Source organism: Marmota monax, unplaced genomic scaffold (assembly GCF_021218885.2).
Source record: "Marmota monax isolate L192 unplaced genomic scaffold, Marmota_monax_Labrador192_F-V1.1 WCK01_AAM20220418_F8-fsc00090, whole genome shotgun sequence".
In the NCBI taxonomy this organism is placed as follows: Eukaryota; Metazoa; Chordata; class Mammalia; order Rodentia; family Sciuridae; genus Marmota; species Marmota monax.
The window spans coordinates 3790742-3806704 of record NW_026695219.1 but is presented as its reverse complement, the minus strand read 5'-3'; the positions used below and the strand labels follow the sequence as shown (position 1 = coordinate 3806704).

Below are 15963 nucleotides of genomic sequence, written 5' to 3'. Positions count from 1 at the left end.
TCCTTCCACCATCCATGCAATTCCCCTTCTCCCTCCCTTTCCCTCCCACCCCTCTTCCCTCTGTAGAGGTAATCTTTTTCCTATGCCCTTCCTCTCTTCCCCATTTTGAGTCACCCCCCTTATATCAGAAAAGACATTTGGCATTTGTTTTTTAGAGATTGGCTAACTTCACTTAGCATAATCTGCTCTAATGCCATCCATTTCCCTGCAAATGCCATGATCTTATTATTTTTTAGTGCTGAGTAATATTCCGTTGTGTATATGCCACATTTTTTTTTTATCCATTCATCCATTGAAGGGCATCTAGGTTGGCTCCACAGTCTAGCTATTGTGAATTCTGCTGCTATAAACATTGATGTGGCTGTGTCCCTGTAGTATGCTCTTTTTAGGTCTTTTGGGGTATAGGCTGAGAAGAGGAATAGTGGGTCGAATGGTGGTTCCATTCCCAGCTTTCCAAGGAATCTCCATACTGCTTTCCAAATTGGCTGCACCAATTTGCAGTCCCACCAGCAGTGTATGAGTGTACCTTTTTCCCCACATCCTTGCCAGCACTTGTTGTTTGACTTCATAATGGCTGCCAATCTTACTGGAGTGAGATGATATCTTAGAGTAGTTTTAATTTGCATTTCTCTGATCACTAGAGATGATGAGCATTTTTTCATATATTTGTTGATTGATTGTATATCCTCTTCTGAGAAGTGTCTGTTTAGGTCCTTGGCCAATTTGTTGATTGGGTTATTTATTTTTTTGATGTTTAGCTTTTTGAGTTCTTTGTATACCCTAGAGATTAGAGCTCTATCTGATGTGTGAGGGGTAAAAATTGGTTCCCAGGATATAGGTTCCCTATTCACCTCACATATTATTTCTCTTGCTGAGAAAAAACTTTTTAGTTTAAATTCATCCCATTTGTTGATAATTGATTTTAATTATTGTGTTATAGGTGTCTTATTAAGGAAATTGGGGCCTAACCCCATGTGATGGAGATTAGGGCCTGCTTTTTCTTCTATTAGACGCAGAGTCTCTGGTTTTATTCCTAGATCCTTGATCCATTTTGAGTTAACTTTTGTGCATGGTGAGAGATAGGAATTCAGTCTCATTTTATTGCATATGAGTTTCTAGTTTTTCCAGCACCATTTGTTGAAGATGCTATCCTTTCTCCATTGCATGCTTTTAGCACCTTTGTCTAATATAAGGTAATTGTCGTTTTGTGGGTTGGTCTCTGTGTCCTCTATCCTGTACCATTGGTCCACCAGCCTGTTTTGTTGCCAGTACCATTCTGTTTTTGTTACTATTGCTCTGTAGTATAGTTTAGGATCTGGTATAGCAATACCACCTGTTTCATTCTTCCTGCTTAGAATTGCTTTAGCTATTCTGGGTCTCTTATTTTTCCAGAGGAATTTCATAATTGCTTTTTTTTATTTCTGTGAGGAATGCCATTGGGATTTTGATTGGAATTTATTTTTGATTAAAAAAATTAAGGCTCACTTTCTCATCAAGCCAGAGGGGCAGAGCAGAGCCACCGCCCGCGCCCGGAACAGACCCAGCAACCCGCCGGCATGGTAGTCACGTCACCCCAATTGGAGTAGGGGCCGAGCAGAGCCGCCGCCCATGCCCGCAAGGTAGGCAGACCTGCGACCAACCGGCAGAACAGGCCCAGCGGCCCGCCGGCGTGGTAGTCACGTCACCCCAATTGGAGGAGGGGCAGAGCAGAGCCACCTCCCGCGCCCAGAACAGGCCCAGCTACCCGCCGACGTGGTAGTCACGTCACCCCAATTGGAGTAGGGGCAGAGCAGAGCTGCCATCTGCGCCCGCAAGGTAGGCAGACCTGCGACCGACCGGCAGCACAGGCCCAGCGGTCCGCAGGCATGGTAGACAGATCACCCCAACTGGAGGAGGAGCACAGCTGCCGCCCGCCCCTGCAAGGGAGACTTTTCAACTATACAAGAGCAATGTAAATATATAGGGGGAAAATTCAATAGCACAAAGTTTCACCAAGCAGAAAGAAACGCGAACAGTATGAAGAGACAAGGAAAGAAAGGACCACAAGCAATGCAGGTCAACTCAACGTTAGAAGAGGTAATAGCTGCAGCAGATGGAATGTCAGATAAAGAATTCAGGATATACATGCTTCAGATGATCTGGAGTCTCAAGGAAGACATTAGACAGCAAAATCAGACAATGAAAGATCACTTCGACAATGAATTACATAAACAAATCCAAGAAGCAAAAGATCAAATATACAGGGAGATGGAGGTTATAAAAAACAAACAAACAGAAATCCTAGAAATGCAGGAAGCAATAAACCAACTTAAAAACTCAATTGAGAATACTACCAGCAGAGTAGAACACTTAGAAGATAGAACATCAGACAATGAAGACAAAGTATTTCAACTTGAAAAGAACATAGACAGCTCAGCAAGACTGTTAAGAAATCATGAGCAGAACATCCAAGAAATATGGGATAACATAAAGAGACCAAACTTAAGAGTCATTGGGATACAGGAAGGTATAGAGGTCCAAACCAAAGGAATGAGCAATCTATTCAATGAAATAATACGAGAAAACTTCCCAGACTTGAAGAATGAGACAGAATCCCAAATCCTAGAAGCCTACAGGATGCTGAATGTGCAAAATCATAAGAGATCCACACCTAGACACATTATAATGAAGATGCCCAACATACAGAATAAGGAGAGAATCTTAAAAGCCACGAGAGAGAGGAAGCAGATTACATTTAGGGGTAAAGCAATCAGGATAACAGCGGATCTTTCAACACAGACTCTGAAAGCTAGAAGATCCTAGAATAACATATTTCAAACACTGAAAGAAAATGGGTTCCAACCAAGAATTGTGTATCCAGCGAAATTAAGCTTCAGGATGGAAGATGAAATTAAAACCTTCCATGATAAACAAAAGTTAAAAGAATTTGCAGCTAGAAAACCATCTCTTCAAAACATCCTTGTCAAAACATTACAGGAAGAGGAAATGGAAAATAATAATGAAAACCAACAGTGGGAGGTAGAACAGTAAAGGGGGGAAAAATAATCAAAGAGGAAAACAAACCATGTTTAGTAACATAAATAAACAAATATGGCTGGAAGAACAACCCATATCTCCATAATAACCCTAAATGTTAATGGCTTAAACTCACCAATTAAGAGACACAGGCTACTAGAATGGATCACAAAACAAGACCCAACAATATGCTGCCTACAGGAGACACATTTGATAGGAAAAGACATACATAGACTGAGGGTGAAAGGTTGGGAAAAATCATATCACTCATATGGACTTCGGAAACAAGCAGGAGTGTCCATACTCATATCAAATAAAATAGATTTCAAGCCCAAGTTAATCAAAAGGGATAAAGAGGGACACTTTATGCTCAAGGGAACCATACACCAACAAGACATAACAATCATAAATATATATGCCCCAAACAATGGTACAGCTATGTTCATCAAACAAACTCTTCTCAAGTTCAAGAGTCTAATAGACCACCATACAATAATCATGGGAGACTTCAACACACCTCTCTCACCACTGGACAGATCTTCCAAACAAAAGAACTCAATAACACAATTAATAACCTAGACTTAATTGACATATATAGAATATACCACCCAACATCAAGCAGTTATACTTTTTTCTCAGCAGCACATGGATCCTTCTCAAAAATAGATCATATATTATGTCACAGGGCAACTCTTAGACAATATAAAGGAGTAGAGATAATACCATGCATCTTATCTGATCATAATGGAATGAAACTGAAAATCAATGAAAAAAGAAGGAAGGAAAAATCCTGCATCACTTGGAGAATGAACAATAGGTTACTGAATGATCAATGGGTTATAGAAGACATCAAGGAGGAAATTAAAAAATTCTTAGAGATAAATGAAAACACAGACATAACATATCAGAATCTATGGGACACATTGAAAGCAGTTCTAAGAGGAAAATTCATTGCTTGGAGTTCATTCCTTAAAAAAAGAAAAAACCCAACAAATAAATGATCTCATACTTCATCTCAAAATCCTAGAAAAAGAAGAGCAAAACAACAGCAAAAGAAGTAGAAGGCAAGAAATAATTAAAATCAGAGCTGAAATTAATGAAATCGAAACAAAAGAAACAATTGAAAAAATTGACAAAACTAAAAGTTGGTTCTTTGAAAAAATAAATAAAATCGACAGACCCTTAGCCATGCTAATGAAGAGAAGAAGAGAGAGAATTCAAATTACTAGCATACGGGATGAAAAAGGCAATATCACAACAGACACTTCAGAAATACAGAAGATAATCAGAAATTATTTTGAATCCTTATACTCCAATAAAATAGAAGATCGTGAAGGCATCGGTAAATTTCTTAAGTCATATGATCTGCCCAGATTGAGTCAGGAGGATATAGACAACCTAAACAGACCAATATCAATTGAGGAAATAGAAGAAACCATCAAAAGACTACCAACTAAGAAAAGCCCAGGACCGGATGGGTATACAGCAGAGTTTTACAAAACCTTTAAAGAGGAACTAATACCAATACTTTTCAAGCTATTTCAGGAAATAGAAAAAGAGGGAGCTCTTCCAAATTCATTCTACGAGGCCAACATCACCCTGATTCCTAAACCAGACAAAGACACTTCAAAGAAAGAAAACTACAGACCAATATCTCTAATGAACCTAGATGCAAAATCCTCAATAAAATTTTGGTGAATCGGATACAAAAACACATCAAAAAAATTGTGCACCGTGATCAAGTAGGATTCATCCCTGGGATGCAAGGCTGGTTCAATATACGGAAATCAATAAATGTCATTCACCACATCAATAGACTTAAAAATAAGAACCATATGATCATCTCGATAGATGCGGAAAAAGCATTCGACAAAGTACAGCATCCCTTTGTGTTCAAAACTCTAGAAAAACTAGGGATAACAGGAAGATACCTCAATATTGTAAAAGCAATCTATGCTAAGCCTCAGGCTAGCATCATTCTGAATGGAGAAAAATTGAAGGCATTCCCTCTAAAATCTGGAACAAGACAGGGATGCCCTCTCTCACCACTTCTGTTCAACATAGTTCTCGAAACACTGGCCAGAGCAATTAGAAGGACGAAAGAAATTAAAGGCATAAAAATAGGAAAAGAAGAACTTAAATTACCACTATTTGCAGGTGACATGATTCTATACCTAGCAGACCCAAAAGGGTCTACAAAGAAACTATTAGAGCTAATAAATGAATTCAGCAAAGTGGCAGGATATAAAATCAACACACATAAATCAAAGGCATTCCTGTACATCAGCGACAAATTCTCTGAAATAGAAATGAGGACAACCACTCCATTCACAATATCCTCAAAAAAATAAAATACTTGGGAATCAACCTAACAAAAGAGGTGAAAGACTTATACAATGAAAACTACAGAACCCTAAAGAGAGAAATAGAAGAAGATCTTAGAAGATGGAAAAATATACCCTGTTCATGGATAGGCAGAACTAACATCATCAAAATGGCGATATTACCAAAAGTTCTCTATAGGTTTAATGCAATGCCAATCAAAATCCCAACGGCATTTATTGTAGAAATAGAGAAATCAATCATGAAATTCATATGGAAAAATAAAAGACCCAGAATAGCAAAAACAATGCTAAGCAGGCAGTGTGAATCAGGCGGTATAGCGATACCAGACTTCAAACTATACTACAGAGCAATAGTAACAAAAACAGCATGGTACTGGTACCAAAACAGGCGGGTGGACCAATGGTACAGAATAGAGGACACAGAAACCAATCCACAAAACTACAACTATCTTATATTTGATAAAGGGGCTAAAAGCATGCAATGGAGGAAGGATAGCATCTTCAACAAATGGTGCTGGGAAAACTGGAAATCCATATGCAACAAAATGAAACTGAATTCCTTTGTCTCGCCATGCACAAAAGTTAACTCAAAATGGATCAAGGAGCTTGATATCAAATCAGAGACACCATGTCTGATAGAACAAAAAGTTGGCTACGATCTATATACTGTGGGGTCGGGCTCCAAATTCCTCAATAGGACACCCATAGCACAAGAGTTAATAACTAGAATCAACAAATGGGACTTACTCAAACTAAAAGTTTTTTCTCAGCAAAAGAAACAATAAGAGAGGTAAATAGGGAGCCTACATCCTGGGAACAAATCTTTACTTCTCACACTTCAGATAGAGCCCTAATATCCAGAGTATATAAAGAACTCAAAAAATTAAACAATAAGAAAACAAATAACCCAATCAACAAATGGGCCAAGGACCTGAACAGACACTTCTCAGAGGAGGACATACAATCAATTAACAAGTACATGAAAAAATGCTCACCATCTCTAGCAGTCAGAGAAATGCAAATCAAAACCACCCTAAGATACCATCTCACTCCAGTAAGATTGGCAGCCATTATGAAGTCAAACAACAACAAGTGCTGGCAAGGATGTGGGGAAAAGGGTACACTTGTACATTGCTGGTGGGACTGCAAATTGGTGCGGCCAATTTGGAAAGCAGTATGGAGATTTCTTGGAAAGCTGGGAATGGAACCACCATTTGACCCAGCTATTCCCCTTCTCGGTCTATTCCCTAAAGACCTAAAAAGAGCATGCTACAGGGACACTGCTACATCGATGTTCATAGCAGCACAATTCACAATAGCAAGACTGTGGAACCAACCTAGATGCCCTTCAATAGATGAATGGATAAAAAAAAATGTGGCATTTATACACAATGGAGTATTACTCTGCATTAAAAAATGACAAAATCATAGAATTTGCAGGGAAATGGATGGCATTAGAGCAGATTATGCTAAGTGAAGCTAGCCAATCCCTAAAAAACAAATGCCAAATGTCTTCTTTGATATAAGGAGAGTGACTAAGAACAGATTAGGGACGAAGAGCAGGAGAAGAAGATTAACATTAAACAGGGATGAGAGGTGGGAGGAAAAGGGAGAGAGAAGGGAAATTGCATGGAAATGGAAGGAGACCCTCAGGGTTATACAAAATTACATACAAGAGGAAGTGAGGGGAAAGGGGAAAAATACATGGGGGAGAAATAAATTACAGTAGAGGGGGTAGAGAGAGAGGGGAGGGGAGAGGAGTGGAGGGGAGGGGGATAGTAGAGGATATGAAAGGCAGCAGAATACAACAGACACTAGTATGGCAATATGTAAATCAATGGATGTGTAACTGATGTGATTCTGCAATCTGTATATGGGGTAAAAATGGGAGTTCGTAACCCACTTGAATCAAAGTGTGAAATATGATATATCAAGAACTATGTAATGTTTTGAACAACCAACAATAATAATTAAAAAAACATAAAAAAATAGTTTTTCTGGAAAAAACAAATGCAAAAAAAAATTAAGAACATTTCTGTGTTAGCTTTCCATCACTGTAACAAAATGACTGTGATAAACAACTTATAAGGAAAAAAAGTTCAGTCCAGGGTCACTTGGTGTCATTGCTTTTGGACCATGGTAGCATAATACACCATGTTAGGAGCACATGATAGAGAAAGCAATTTACCTTATGGTGGCTGGAAGCCAAGAAAGAGAGAGGAGGAGAAGCCCGGGTCTCAGTATCCCCTTCAGGGGCACACCCTCAGTGATCTAACTTCCTTCCATTAGGGCTCAATTCCTAAAGATTTCATTTTCCAATAGCACCACAGGCAGGCAAGCCCTCAACACGTGGGCTTTGGGGGGGACACTCAAGATCCAAACTATAGCAGCTGACTGCTGACCTGTTCTGATTGGAACTTGTTTTTACAGATTTTATGACTCTGGAGTTTTACTTTTAATTCTACTTTCTTCCTGAGTCTTGGAATCTTTGATCTGTATAAAGATCACAAAAGTCTTTTTTCCAGGATATTTCTGTTTTTATCTGCAGGGAGGAGTCTTAATATTCCTTTGCCCTGAGAGAATAGCCCTGAGGATAACAGGTTGTCGAGGAATTTAACATCCTATTGATTTAAGCCTGAGCAGGGTCAGAAAGGCCTTAGGTAAATTGCTTTTTCAAAGAAAGTCTGTGGAGAGGCAACATATAAGCCCAGTCTATGGAATTATCCCCTTAACCTCCTGTTCCTTCTGCTCAGGTATGTTATCTATCAGCTAGATACGTTAGAATTTAAGATGCAGTGTGCTCTTCAGATTCAATTTTTTTTTTTAACAACTGGAACATGCCATTCATTATTTTTAATGTTTTCCTCCTCTCACTTACTGAATGATTTGAAGGCAGATATGTGTCATGAGAAGGTGTTTTTACCTTTTGGCCTTTGAGCCAACGGGCTGTAAAATTTTGCTAGTTAGATTGATAGAACTCTACTGATTAATACAAATTAAAGCTCCCAAGAACAGGCTATGACCTTTTCCTTTGTTCATGAAAATCAATGTATTCAGAAGAAAAGATTGATTGATAAGATAGAGATTTTTTTTGCTGCAAACCTTTCTTCCAGGAAACATTTGAGTGCCTTTCCAGTAATCTATAATTAATAACTGATACATTTCCTTCGATCACACTGACGTCTCCTTAATCTGTTTAAAAGGTAGTGATAAACTTATTTTTATATTGCTATTAGGGATACAGATATATGTGGTAAAATATATTTTAGAAAAAAAGACAGTGGTGAACATTGAATTTGGGATAGTGGTTGCATCTTAAGGAAGAGGTAGGGATATGGTACCAGGCAAACAACTGTAATGCAGGATTTCTCACCCTTAGGACTAACAACATTTGGGGCCGGGTAACTTTGTTTTGGGGAGCTATTCTCTGCAAGGTGGTATTTTTATCCACATCCTTGGCCTCTACTCCCTGAAGACTAACAGCATCCCCAACCTTTGTCACAAAGAAAATATGTCTCCAGGTATTGCCACATGTTACCTGGGGGAAGCTGATAGAGGAGACTGAATCCACCCCAACTACTTTAAACACTACTTTAATCACATTATATGGTAATCCTAGTGTTTAGTAAGGTGGAAGATTCACAAGTGTCCGTTGTATTGTGCTTTATAATTTACTTACAAATTACATATATTCTTTTGAATGTATAAATGTTACATCATAAAATTTATTAAAGTTGCTGACAACATGCTTTCAACAGGGGAGTTTCTGGAAACAAACTTGGAGATAGAATCTGTTTGATCTTGGGGATCCAGGGAGAAGATGGAACTTAATTTTCCACTTCTTAACCACAATTGACTGGTTTCCTTTAGTGTCATTATGATAATGGCTTTGACAGAATATTCATTTGAAATCTTCCTGTTTTAAATCATTTAATCCTACAACTGGTGAAACTGAGTGTTATAAATTATGTGAGTTTTTAGGCCCAAACCAATTGTTTTGGTCAAATATTAAAAATATACATTATAAATATTGTAGGGCTTTTCAAATTATGTATGCACATAATAAAGTACATTATTATGATTAATAACATTGAATAACTTAGTAAAGAAACAGAACTCCTTAAATGATGTGATTTCTATTCTAAAGATTTGGAGGAACTCAAAGTGAAAAAGAAGGTGGTGATCATTCTTCCTGCTTTCTTGTTCTCTACTCTCATTCTTTTTCTCCCCCCCCCCACACCACCACCACCCCCAACCCCAAACTTGCCTTCTTCTCACCTCCTTTCATGTAGACAGGCCAATCCATTTATGTGTATCACTATCCATAGTTTATTTTAATAAGCTGACGGTAATTCCATATTGAATTCCCAAAAGAGGAAATTTGATTGGCTCAGCTTAGGTCAAGTGACTACTTTAGGTCCAATCACCTATGGCCAAAGAGACTAAATACATTCACACAGTACCTAAACAGTCCCATTATCTGTCATATGGTAGTATTATGTACTTCAAAAAGAAAATGTTATCAGGGAAGTCATTCCCATATATGCTATATGTAATATTAACTAAAAGAAATGTGAAGATTTCATTTTTCCTTCATGAAACAGAAAGGAGAGAGAACTGCTAGATACATGTGTGATACAGATGGATATAAAAATGAACATAATTTTTCTTATCTTCACTGGACTTCAAAATGGAATTTTTCAACCCGATGTCTCCTAAAGTTGCTCATTTCCCCCTGAGTGTTTTCCTTACGTGTGAGTGTGATGAATGAATGAGAACATTCCTCTGCTAAATCTCTCCAGAACCTTTCATGTGAAAATTTTATAGTGGAATATCTTTATTCCATTTTGAGAACCCTGGTTTCATGATTTCATATTATTCTAGAGGTAACAACACATTTCTGGAGGAGATTCCAAGTGGAAATGATTGTTAGTAATTCTTTAGCCATGTTAGCCTGGAACGAGCATCCCGAGATGAATTAACCACTACTGCTCAAATTGCATGGTAATTCTAATTTTTAGTAAGGTGGAAGAGGTGGGGTGAATTAAATGCATCTAGATCATTTTTAACTTGATAACAAAGGATCAGAATCACAAACCTTGTATCCTAAAAATTGTGTTAATAGGTACAGATCAAAGGATAATCCCTATAGATCTGAACTGTAATAGATTGGGGATGACCTTGAACCCCACCCATATAATATCATCCACACCATGAAGAATGTTGAGGAGCTCTGAAATCTGAGTATAAGATACACATTAGAGAGGATGGGATTGTGGCTCAGTGGTCGAGTGCTCACCTCCCACGTGTGAGACCCTGGGTTCGATCCTCAGCACCACATAAAAATAAATAAGTGAAATAAAAGTATTGCGTCTAACTACAATTAAAAAAAATATATTTTTTTAAAAAGATACACATTAGAGTTCCTGAAAAAAAAATAGTGCATAGATGAGATAGCTACTCACTCTGCCAAATGATATATGGGACACATCTATTGCAAGCAATTGTGATGTTGGAAAGTCTTGTGTGTGTATAGTCAATTTGGTTCTCCATTATATTAACATTAATTAATTTCTAATTCATTTTGGCATTATACTTCTTTTTCTTTAAATAACTTTATTTAATGAATAATGTCCTAGTTTATATTTTCTTATTTTTTTTGTTAAATTTCAAGGAAACATTCTTTCTACTGATATGATGTATGGACAAAATAAAATACCATGTTTCGGTTAATACCATAAGAATAACTTATGCATCAATTAGCTTTGCATCACTGTAACCAAAATACCTGACTGACATAAACAACTTAGAGGAGCACATTTTGTTTTCACTCATGGTTTCAGAGGTTTCAGTCCCTGGTCAACTAGCTCCATTGCTACTATGGGACTGTGGTAAGGTAGAGTATCCTGGTGGAGAGGGTGTGGTGAAGCAGAGCTGCTCATACCATAATGGCTGAACAATAGAGAGAAAGAGAGGAAGAGGAAGTGGACAAGATACAGTCCCTAAGGATATGTCTCCAGGGACTGAGTTCCATCTAAGTTCTACCCTGTATGTTTTCCACCACCTCCAGTAGTCCATTTAGCTATGAATCCCTCCAGGGATTGATCCATTGGTAAGGTCCAAGCCCTCATAATCCAATCATTTCCCTAACGCCCCACACTGCTGCACTGGGGAGCAAGCCTTCAACACATAGGCCTATGAGAGATATTGCAGATCCAAACTATAATAAGTAAAGAAACAACCCCCTCAAAAGCCAGGAGCATTCTTTATCAAATTTCAACCAAGCATTTAAAGCTCAACGGAGTTGTAATGAGTAATTTGGAAATTCAAGACTTTTAACCTTTGACTTCACAAGTCAAACCTGGGGATTATCCATACTGCTTTACCCTGATTCATGTAACCAATTAGGAGCTTTCTGTTCACACCGTTAGGTCAGTACAGCTTCAAGTTCTGAACTTGGTTCTTTTATCTATTTGTCTGAAATTTAATTAGGACTGCCGAGATATCTTTAAAGCATTTTATAAAGCATTTGAAGAAACAGGTACATGCACTTGATTTATTGTTTTTGGCATTGAAAAGCATTCAAGTTGCTAATAGTTCCTATTCATCATCAGTGAAACAAGTAGGGTGTCAGGCTAAACAAGGAGGCGCTGCAGAGATCTGGACTCAAGAGCCGCAGTTGTGCACAGCTGTCAACGATAGTTCTGATGCAGCATGTGGCTGTAATGTACACTTCTCCCAGTGATATGCTGAGGTCTCCGCCCCATGGGTTGTGGGCTGCACACAGAAGAACTGGTGCAATGTATTTTTTTCTCACTAAAAATAAATATGTGAAAATGAAAATTGTTTAATCAAGCTTAACTAAATATACTTCTAAAGTTGTAATAAAATGTGTTTATTTGAATCAAGCTGGACTTAAAGATACAATCTTAAAAATCTAAACGTTTAAAGAAACAACTTAATATAAAGGTATGTGCATAATACTACTTCAATAAGTAGATTATTAAAGACATTTCATAATTAAATATATTTTATACTCAGAAAAGATTGGATTTTAATATCTGTTTCTAATAAATATGAAAAACCACCAGTATAAGGAAAAAATTTAAATCAATCCACAAAAAATCTGAAAGTGTACTTAAATATAAATTCCTTTAAGTAAAATATTGACTAATATGCTTGTGATAAACTTAGGTTAAACATTGGAGATGATGAAATGAATGTCTATCCAGTTACAAATTCAGATAAAAGCATGTGTTTTCAGAGACAAATGAAAGATAGTTAGAAAAATAGATAATTCTTAATGGGGAAATGATATTTCTAGATACATCACTAAACATTTTCAGTAGATTTTCTTACATTACATAATATAGTAGTTTATTATATAACATGGCTGTCTTAATGACAGGTATAGGTTCTGAAAATTGTGATATTTGGTCATTTTTATCATTGTGTAAGCATCCTAACATATACTTAGAAAAACTAACATGGCTACAGTATCACTAGACAATTAGTCATTGACAGGAACATCTTTACACAGCAAATGAGTGTATACTAAAATAGGGAAATAAGATATGCTATCTAGGATAATTGTAACACGAATCTCTTGGTTCTAGGCACATAATTCAATAAATGGGAGTTACTATTGTTACATATTACTCCATCTCTACACAGAGTTCTGCTGGTTTTTATGAAGCTGTCTCTAGCCCTGCGCAGAACAGTGAAGCCATTTGCTGCCTCCCATGCCCTCAGCCTTCGCTAGAGATTCCCTAATACAGTGATGGGGACTCCCCTTTTTGATCTCTTACATACTTGGTGCCCTCTTCCTCTCTGAACAGCAGGAACAGAGCACATCCTGACCAAAGATGACACTGCTGTAGAGTGATTGTGTGTGTCCACCACAGTCTGTATGTTGAAATCCTAACCACCAAGGTAGGGCCTTGGGGAGGTGATGAGGTTATGAGAGTAGAGTCCTCATGAAGACGACTTATGCCCTATAAGAGATCCCAGAACAACCCTCTGCTCCTTCCCCCATGTGAAGGCACAGTGAGAAGGCACCATCTATGGAACAGAAGGTGGGATCTCACCAGACACCCAATCTGCCAGTTCCTTGAACTTGGACCTCCCAGCCTCTAGAAAACTGTGAGAAATAAATTTCTTTGCTGTTTTTAACTTACCCAGTTTATGGTATTTTATTATAGCAGCCCAAATGAACTGAGATAACACTTTAGTATGCCTGAATTTTAATCAGTCACTTTAGACCTTTTATCCCTAATTTCACATAGCTTAACATTCTGGTATATATTATTCAATAAAAGAAAGCTGGACCTTTTCCAAAAGAAAGCACTGTTTCTTTGTAAAATAATTTTAGTCATCAATAGGGAGCTATAGAGGCTCTAGATGGAGAGTCACATAAGACCCAGGATCTCCTAAATCAAACTCTTTAGGCTAAATTACAAGGTAAAGTAACATGGTAATATGATAATTTTAGGGCAATATATATTCATTATGGGATGGAGAGGTCAAAAGGTAGGGTCCTGTAGGGCCCTTCAGATAAGATCAGTGCATTCTCAGAGAGCCAGTGGAGGGGGGGGGGGGTTGCAAGGGACCTAGTGAGAATAGATGGAGACTTTAAGAACTAATAAACAGTCCCATGCAAGGTAGCAATGGGTCATGGGTTCAAGTTTCATAGGCAAACCCCTAGGCCAGGAGGTAAGGGCCAGACAATGTCATAGAGGGTTCAAATTGTTTCTAGGTAGAATAAGGCTTTGATAAGAGTTATGTGCTACAGGTAGAATCTGGGGGTAAGCCCCAGGATCACCTTCATGCTTTTCTTTGTAAAATCTATAGAAGATCCTTCCTTCAATGATGGCCAGTTTATTGCTATTGAAAAGTGTGGCCAGATGAAGTTAAATTGTTCCCCACCCCTGCAAAAAAAAAAAAAAAAGATATGTTGAAGATCTAACTCTCCATTAGCTCAGAATGTGAACTTAGTTGGAAATACATTTGTTGCAGGTATAAATCAGTCAAGATGAGATTAGACTATAGTGTGTTTGGCCTTAATCCAACATGACTAGTGACCTCATAAGAGAACCCAGACACAAGGAGAGGATGCCATGTGACAAGAGAGCAGAGATGAAGTGTTGCCACTGCAAGCCAAGGGGTGCCAAAGATTGACAGCCACTAGAACTAGGAAGAGATAAGGAAGGATTCTCAAAAGAGGAAGCATGGCTCTGCCAACACCTTGACTTTGAATATCTATGTTTGGTTTGTTTGGTTTTCGTGGTGCGGGGGGGTTGAACTCTGGACCTCATTCTTGTGAAATATGCACTCTATCGCTCTGCTATTCACCCTGCCCAATTTTGGACTGCTAACTTCCAGAACTGAGAGAGAATGAGTGTCTGCTGCTTTAAGTCACCCAGTTTGTGGTGCTCTGTCATGGCATCCCTAGGAAACTAAGAGGATCTCCAAAGAACAGCTGTGACTCTGGGTCTGTGTACCCTCCGTGAAGATTCAGGTCTCTCTACAATAGCCACGGCAATCTCCTGCTTTGGACGTTCAAATTCTGCAATACCTGTTAGCATTTGCCATATCAAATAGTACCCAGTGTGGTTCCTCATCCGGCATCTGGCACTCTTCCTTGGATGTTCATATACCAGGATGGCTAGAAGCTGAGGAACATGTTCCCATTGCTCCTCGAGTAAAGAAATTACCCCACCCTCAAATAAAATCTGCCTGGGTGCTCCTAGCCCCTCAGATCTTCCCCCAACCGCAGAGCCTCTCTTTTCATCCTCTTGCCACAAGAAACCTAGAGTTGCATTTTCCCAAAAGTTAGAGGTTAAATGATGTAAATCACTCTTCTGCCTTTCAGGAGAGTGATTTACACACTCACAGTTCAACTTCATCTGGCCACACCTTTTAATAGCAATAAACTGGCCATCATTAAAGGAAGGATCTTCTATAGTTTTTACAAAGAAAAGCATGAAGGTGATCCTGGGGCTTACCTCCAGATTCTACCTGCAGCACATAACTCTTACCAAGGCCTTATTCTGCCTAGAAACAATTTGAACCCTGTATGACATTGTCTGGCCCTTACCTCCTGGCCTGGGGCTTTGCCTCTGAAACTTGAACCCATGACCTTGATATCGTTAAGCATACAATGTTATATACTCCTGGCAACCAAGATTCTGACAATGAAGTGTGCTACCAGAATATATTCTCTCCATTAATAGTGGCTATCTAAAGACAAAACAGTTTAATTCATTAAAGATATGTATATAGGTCAGTTCTTTTAAAGAGAATGGACCTTTAGCAGAAATGTATTTAAATGGCCTGGTAATGAATGGACTAATGCTCCTTTTGAGAGGTTTTCAATGAATTTGAGACAGCAATACTTGAAGACTTGACTGTGAAGTCTACCACATTTGGATTAAAGCAATTGATCAAATTCAGCTCTTTGGAAGTGTTTTTGGTTTTAATGGTCATCTACGTGATTAAACTGTCCAAGATTGCAGTTTTAGTAAAGGCTTGAATAATCATTGCTCAGGTTAAGAATGATCAGATAAAGAAAGGCCAAGAAGAAACCAAACCCAAACTAAATAAT

The 15963-nt window shown here is 38.2% G+C and overlaps 1 protein-coding gene across 4 annotated transcripts in view; it reads left to right on the top strand.

Moving 5' to 3' along the window:
* Pld5 (phospholipase D family member 5) overlaps positions 1-15963 on the top strand; it is a 421479-nt gene that overhangs the window by 306813 nt on the left and 98703 nt on the right. The gene's annotated exons all lie outside the window — the stretch shown is intronic.